We start from the raw sequence: 7,137 nt of genomic DNA on the forward strand, positions 1-7,137 counted from the left end.
GAGAATGTTTGTCTTCTTGACATTGAGCCTCAATCCATATTGGAGGCTGCAGTCCTTGACCCTCTGCAGGAAGCACTTCAGGTCCTCCTCAGTTTCAGCAAGCAGGTTTGTATCATCTGCATATCGCAGATTGTAGGTAGATCTTCCACCAATCTTGACCCCACATTTCTCCACATTTCTGCAGATAATTTTCCAATTTTGCAAGCACCATTTGTTTAAAAAGCTGTCATTTCCCCACTTCACTGATTTCATCTCCTTGTCAAAAATCAGTTGACCATAGGTAGATGGGCTGATTTCTGGATTCTCAATTCTATTCCATTGATCTATGCATCTGTCATTGTACCAGTACCACATTTTCTTGATCACCATGGCAATGTAGTAGGATTTGAAATCAGGAAGTGAGATGCCTCCTCTCTTGCTTCTCTTTTTAAGGAGTGCTTTGCTTATTCTGGGCCTCTTTCCATTCCAAATGAAATTGGAGATTACCTTTTCCATCTCGTTGAAGAGTGGAATTGGTATTTGTATTGGGATTGCACTGAATGTGTAAATTGCTTTTGGTAGTATTGTCATTTTCACAATACTGAATATTCCTATCCATGAGCAAGGGATATTCTTCCACCTCTCCAGTTCTCTTTTTGCTTCTTATAATAATGTTTTGTAATTTTCTTTGCACAGATCCTTTGTGCTTCTGATTAGGTTTACTCCTAAGTATTTAATCTTGTGATTAGCTATTGTAAAGGGTGTTGTTTTTCTCAGCTCCAGTTCTGAATTCTCTTTGTTACTGTAGAGAAATCCAATTGATTTTTGTATGTTGATCTTGTATCCTGCCACTTTGCTGAATTGGTCAACTATGTCCAGTAGTTTTCTTGCTGAGTCTTCAGGGTTTTCTAAGTATACTATCATATCATCTGCATAGAGAGATAATTTTACCTCCTCTGTAAAGGCATTGATTCTTATTCTGTCAACCTTAGTCATTGTCCAGCTCTCTGATGCATAGCAAGTAATTTTGAAGACTATGGCCTGAATTAGGTGAACCTTATTCTCTAGACTAACATAGTTCCTTTTCCACCTATTATGATGCTACCCATTTGCCCAGTAGTAAGAATCTTTGTCTTCTTAATGTTGAGCTTCAATCCATATTGAAGTCTACAGTCCTTGATCTTCTGCAGCAGCAAATGCTTCAGATGTGTTCACTTTCAGTAAGCAAGGTTGTGTCGTCTGCATAACACTGGTTGTTAATGAGTCCTCCTCCAATCCTGATGCCTTATTCCTTCATCTAAAGCTACCTAGGTACCTGGAACTCTGATGTAATCTATAGTATGTTCTACCAAAAGACCACACATTTCTGGTGATTAGAATCCACCAGCAGGTATAAGAGGGAAAAAAGTCCAGTCTCCTCTGGTTAAGATTTACCATCTCAGAAACCCAATAGAGTTACTAGTAACTGAAATTGGTTTGATAGTAGTGAGTTTATGCAAATTTAGATGCACAGAAAAATCATGATAGTATTTTTTGTTGCATAACAACTATGTCTTCGAGAGGGTGCAGCCAGAGTGCTCCTTGGAAGGAGGAATGATGAGACTTTGCCTCACATACTTTGGACATGTGCTAGAAGGTGTTATTCTTTGGAGAAGGACATGATGCTGGGAAGGGCGGAGAGTTGGTGAAGGAGAGGAAGACCTTCAACCAGGTGGATTGACATGGTGACTGCTGCAATGGGCTCCTTTTGCGGGGGAGGTTCTAAAGCTGTGCATCTTTATTATTTTTTTAATTGATATTTTAACAAAAGTTTACTGAAAACTTGGATTTCCATTCATTCATTGTTTCACATTTTCCTCCCTACACTCCCCAAGTCAGTTTTTCTCTTTGAAGACTGCATAGTGGAGTGGACTTGGAGGGAGGGATTGTATAACAATAAAAGAATTTTTCTTTTACTTTTCAAAGAGAAGAGCAAATGGAGGGGGAGGCTGGGTAGGGAGAAAAGTGCAAAAATGTATTAATGGAAATCCAAAGTCTCTGTATACTTTCATTAAAATTCATAAAAATTTTTTTTAAAAAGATTATTTCATTGTTACACAATTTCCTCCCTCCCCACTCCCACCAGCACATTTTGCTATGAGCCTCTTATTACTGGAGTCTTGTCCTGCAAATAATACCTAATCATATATTTCTTTTAGACAGTTTTTTCCTTCATCTACTTAAAGGTAGTGTTCATTATTTATCCCCTCTTCTCTTAGTTTTCCCCAACCCCCATGTCAGTTCTGTTTTATAACAGTGGCACTATGTAGTGCCACTGAGATATTTCACTCAGCATAATGTCCTCCAGGGTCACCGATTTTATATAATAATTTAAAAAAAATTTTTTTACTATTATTTTGTGTGTGTGTACCATCAAATTGGATCTGACTGGTACAGGAGGAGATTGTCCCTCCTTTCCCGGCAGAGCATCTGGTGGATTTGAACCATGCACCTCTCGGATTGCAGTGCAACTTCTTGCCACTAGGCCACCAGAGCTCCCCTTAATAAATTTTTTAATAATATTTTATAGTATGTTTTTCAGTGCTGCATAGTATTCCATTGTGTGAATGTACCACATCTTCTCTACCCATTCATCTGTTGACAGGCACTTGGGTTGCTTCTATCTCTTTGCTATTGTGAGCAATGCAGCAATAAACATGGGTGTGCATATATCTGTTTGGGTAACAGTTCTATTTTCTTTAGGATATATTACCAGTAATGCAATTGCTAAGTCAAATTGTATTTTTATTTACAACTTTTTGAGAAAGCGCCATACTGCCTTCCAGAGTGGTTGCACCATTTTACACTCCCATCAACAGTGAATAAGTGTTCCAATTTCTCTACAACCTTGCCAGCATTTGTTGTTTTCTGCTCTGTTGAATTTTGCTATTGCTACTGGGGTGAGATGACATCTTAGTTGTTCTGATTTGCATCTCTCTGAGAGCTAGGGATTTTGAATATTTCTTCATGTGTTTGTTCCCCATCTGAATGTCTTCTTTGGTGAAGTGTCTGTTCATATCCTATGATATGAACTCAATTTTTCAATTGAGTTGTTCACCTTTATCTTGTTGAGGTGCAATAGGCTCTTGTGTGCCAGGAAGTGTGAAGATGATGCAGGATAGAACAGGGTTCAGATCTTTTGTTCATAGGGTTGCTATGAATCATACTCCACTTGACAGCACCTAACAACAGCAATAACAATTGAGTCCTTGATGTTTTCTTTTCCTTTATTTTTGTGTTAATTTCTGCAATAATTACCATTTTATTTTTAAATCAGAATTGGTATTTGAAACCCTTTGGGAACATGTATGTATACAATTTTAATAAAAGATTTGTATAAAATATGTTTCTGCCAGCGAGTGGTAGGTATCACACAGGGCAAAGCAAAGAAATGAACTTACTTTTCAGAATGCGGAATGCCATGATCTCTAGCTACTGCTGAAAAGGCAGAGCACACAGGGTCATGACTTAGCGTTCATGTTTTCACTGAGATTATTTTCTTTTCGTAGGTGCAACCATAATGAGTAGTGCTGCAGGGACAGCCACAAACTCAACAGTACCACCAACAATCACGAACAGGCAATCAGACTTGAAAGCAGCAACTGGAAGTACAGACTCAGTTGAAACAAAGACATCACTAATCCAGCCAACTGGTACAGGTAGAGTTAGCGGAAGTACTACCTCAAATAACTTCACCAGCTTTGTGCCATATTCCTCTGCTAACGATTCCATAACACAGACAACAGACAAAACATGGTCTGCTACGACACAAGGAATCAAAACATCAACAAATGCCATTTCCAATGTTGCTATGACTACCAGTGGTGACTCAGCTTTTACTGATAAAACAGATTTGTTTACAACAGTTCTTCCTACCAATACCTCCACTCAACAGACATCAACACCCTCACAAGTCAGTCATACTCAAACCTCTAAAGTTACAAGAAAATCTCAAACTGACATCTCAACTTCATCCTCATCCTCTTCCCACAATACAACGACCAAGATTGAAGCAACATTTACCTCAGCATACTCTCATTCCACCCAAGTATCTCCAATTACAAATTCACGCTTTCTTACGACGAACATAAAAGTAGTCACAACACCAACTTTGTCCAATAAATCAAATGGACCCTCCCTCTCAAAAACAGCTCCCCAAGATATGTTGGCCAAGAGTGTAACAACAGTCTTCACTCCAACACACTCCACAGACAGTCACACAAACCAAGTTTCAACAGAACTGCTGACAAATAGTCGTCAAACCACCATGGGAACCTCTGCAAGAATTCCAAATTCCAAAACAAGCACCATTCCTGAAGGCATCTCTTCAGTTTCAACATCAGGTGGCACAGGGGAACAATCTTCCAGCACCTCATCAGCCAATGTTCACACCTCCCAGACTCAGAGTATAGAAACCACTGCACAGCCTCCCACCAGCACACCAGCCTCCTTAGAGACAAATACCACCCTGGAGAGCACAGCTACCTCTTCTTCAGCCACCAAAACCATCCAAACAGCTTCAAAAAGTGCTTCCCCAGGAACAACCACTTCCTCAAGAGTCACATCTCTCCCTCCTTCGTCAACACCAAATGGAAACACATCTCCACAAACCACTGTGCTCACTCTGTCACCTTCAGCCACCAGTACCACACTTTTCTCAACCCCTGACAGTGACAACCATCCAACTCAGACAGCAGCAATGGGTGCAACAGGAGGACTCCTTTTAATGAGCACAACTGAAGGCCCAACTAAGGTCAGTTTCACCACTCTGAGTGATGTGACTTCTGCTTCCTCTAGAACCACTGTATCCATGAGTGGGGATGATCTGGCCACAAGCCCACACTCAGTCAACAATGGCATTAACTCTACAGTGGTCTCTCCTACAGTACATGGAAGTACAGGCAAGGACCAGACAAACTCAACACCAACTTCATCTTCCTCAGTGGACATTTCAAACATATCCACTTCTCAGCCTCCTGCAACAGGTCAAGCAGTAGTGTCCTCTAACAATCCCACGACAAAGCCCAATTTTGGAAGTTCTACAAATAGCCCAGGTAGTACAACCAGCTCTGCTCTTACAGTTTCACAGGAAGTTTCCCCCCTCTCATTACTGCCAGTCACTTCTGGAACCTCTCCCGTGGCTGACTCTTCTAAACCAACCACAACCCATGCCACCACACACACACCTACCTCTTCTGAAACTCCACCCAGTAATACTGACAGAACCACCAAAGTGGGGTCCAGTAGCAACAGCCCAGTCACAACCCAAAGGAGTCCTGGAGATATTTCAGCTACCTTGACTAGTGCCACAATCTCTGACCGCTCCACAGCAAAGAGCCCTACAAGGGACTCAACATCAATGCCTGCCAGCACCTCTGCTCAGCTTTCATTCATGGTTTCCCAGACAGACCCTACTCATGACTCTCATACCACCAAAGATCCCCTAGTCATGAGTTCAGTCTCTTTTATGACTGATAGGATTAAAACAGTCATAACACCAACTTCTTCTCAAACAAGTGGGACTTCACCCTCAGAAACAGTATCTCAAGATATATCTCTCAAGAGTGAAGTAACAGACTTCACCTCAGCACACTCTACAGACAGTGACATTAACCAAGCTCCAACAAAACAGCTGACTAGTTCTCAAACCACTCAGGAAACCCCAGCAGAAACATTGTATTCCAAAACAAGCACCATTCATCAACCAGGCTCTGCAATCTCAACATCAGAGGGCACACATGGACCATCATCTTCAACCAGCACGTCATCTGATGCTACATCAGACAATGTTCAAACCTCCAAGATTCAGAGCGTAGGAAACACGGCACAGCCTCATGTCAGCACACCAACCTCTCCAGAGTCAGACACCACGGTAGTTATCACAGCCACCACTTCTTCACTCACCACAAGCAGCAAAACTCCTTCACAAAGGGCTTCCCCAGAAACAACCACTTCAGGTAAAGGTACAAGCTTTACTCAAATTCCATCTGGTGACAACCACACAACTCAATCAACAACTGAACCATTGGGCACTGTGTCTAATCAAGTGACTACCTTAGGACCTACAGGAAGTGTGCCTATTCTTGTCACCAGCACTGGTTTGCCTACCATCTCTGAGGTTCCAACAACAGAAGTATCAATGAAACAGTCAACACCAGCCTCTTTTAGCACCTCTTCTCAGGAAACATCCATTGCATCCCAAACAGCTCAGACTATACATACAGGAGTCACCAGAGTATCTGAAGCCTCCACTTCAGTTTCTCAGGTGACCAACACCTTCTCCACAGTCACCTCTAACCTTCCTGCGTCAACACCAGATGGGCACACATCTACACAGACTGCAAGGCACACTCTGTCAACTTCAGGTACCACCACCACACCTTTCTCAACCACTAACAACTACAGCCACAAAACTCAAACAGCACCACCAACCTTGTCAGTGGGAACAAGTGAACGATCAACTGTGGTCAGTTCCTCTACCCTAACGGATGTGACCTATCCTTCTTCTGCCACCATTTTGCCCACAAATGGAGAACGTATGACCACAAGCTCAAGTTCAGCTATCCATGAAAACATCACTGCAGTGGTCATGCCTCCAGTACATGGAAGTCCAGACTATGACCAGTCAAATACCACAGCAACCCCATCTTCTTCAGTGGACCTTTCAAGCACATCCACTTCTCAACCTCCTACCAGTCGTCAAGGAATAGCGTCTACCAGCAACCCAGTGACAAGGCTAGACTTTGGAAGTTCTACAAGTACTCCACATAGTCCCACCAGCTCTGCTCTTTTGCTTTCCCAGGAAACTGCTTCTCACCCTACACTCTCTATAACTTCTAGAACCACTACAGAGACTGGTACATCTAAACCAACCATGACCTATACCTCGCCTGGATCCTCGTCCAGTAATATTGACAAAACCACTGAAATGGCCTCTAGTGCCAGCAGCTCAGTCACAACCCAAAGGAGTTCTGAAGACACCTTAGCTACCTTCACTAGTGCAGCTACGTCTGACGGCTCCACAATACAGGGCCATGCCCAGAACTCAACATCAATCTCTATCACCACCTCTGCTCAGCTCTCACTGGCCGTTTCCCAGACAGGTCACACTTCTGCCTC

At 42.4% G+C, this 7,137-nt stretch overlaps 1 protein-coding gene across 1 annotated transcript in view; it reads left to right on the forward strand.

Annotated features, from left to right (window-relative positions):
* Positions 1-7,137, forward strand: part of MUC4 (mucin 4, cell surface associated) — a 70,740-nt gene that overhangs the window by 24,744 nt on the left and 38,859 nt on the right. The window lies entirely within an intron of this gene.

Source organism: Elephantulus edwardii, unplaced genomic scaffold (genome assembly GCF_000299155.1).
Source record: "Elephantulus edwardii isolate Elephantulus edwardi_28Jun2011 unplaced genomic scaffold, EleEdw1.0 scaffold00032, whole genome shotgun sequence".
In the NCBI taxonomy this organism is placed as follows: Eukaryota; Metazoa; Chordata; class Mammalia; order Macroscelidea; family Macroscelididae; genus Elephantulus; species Elephantulus edwardii.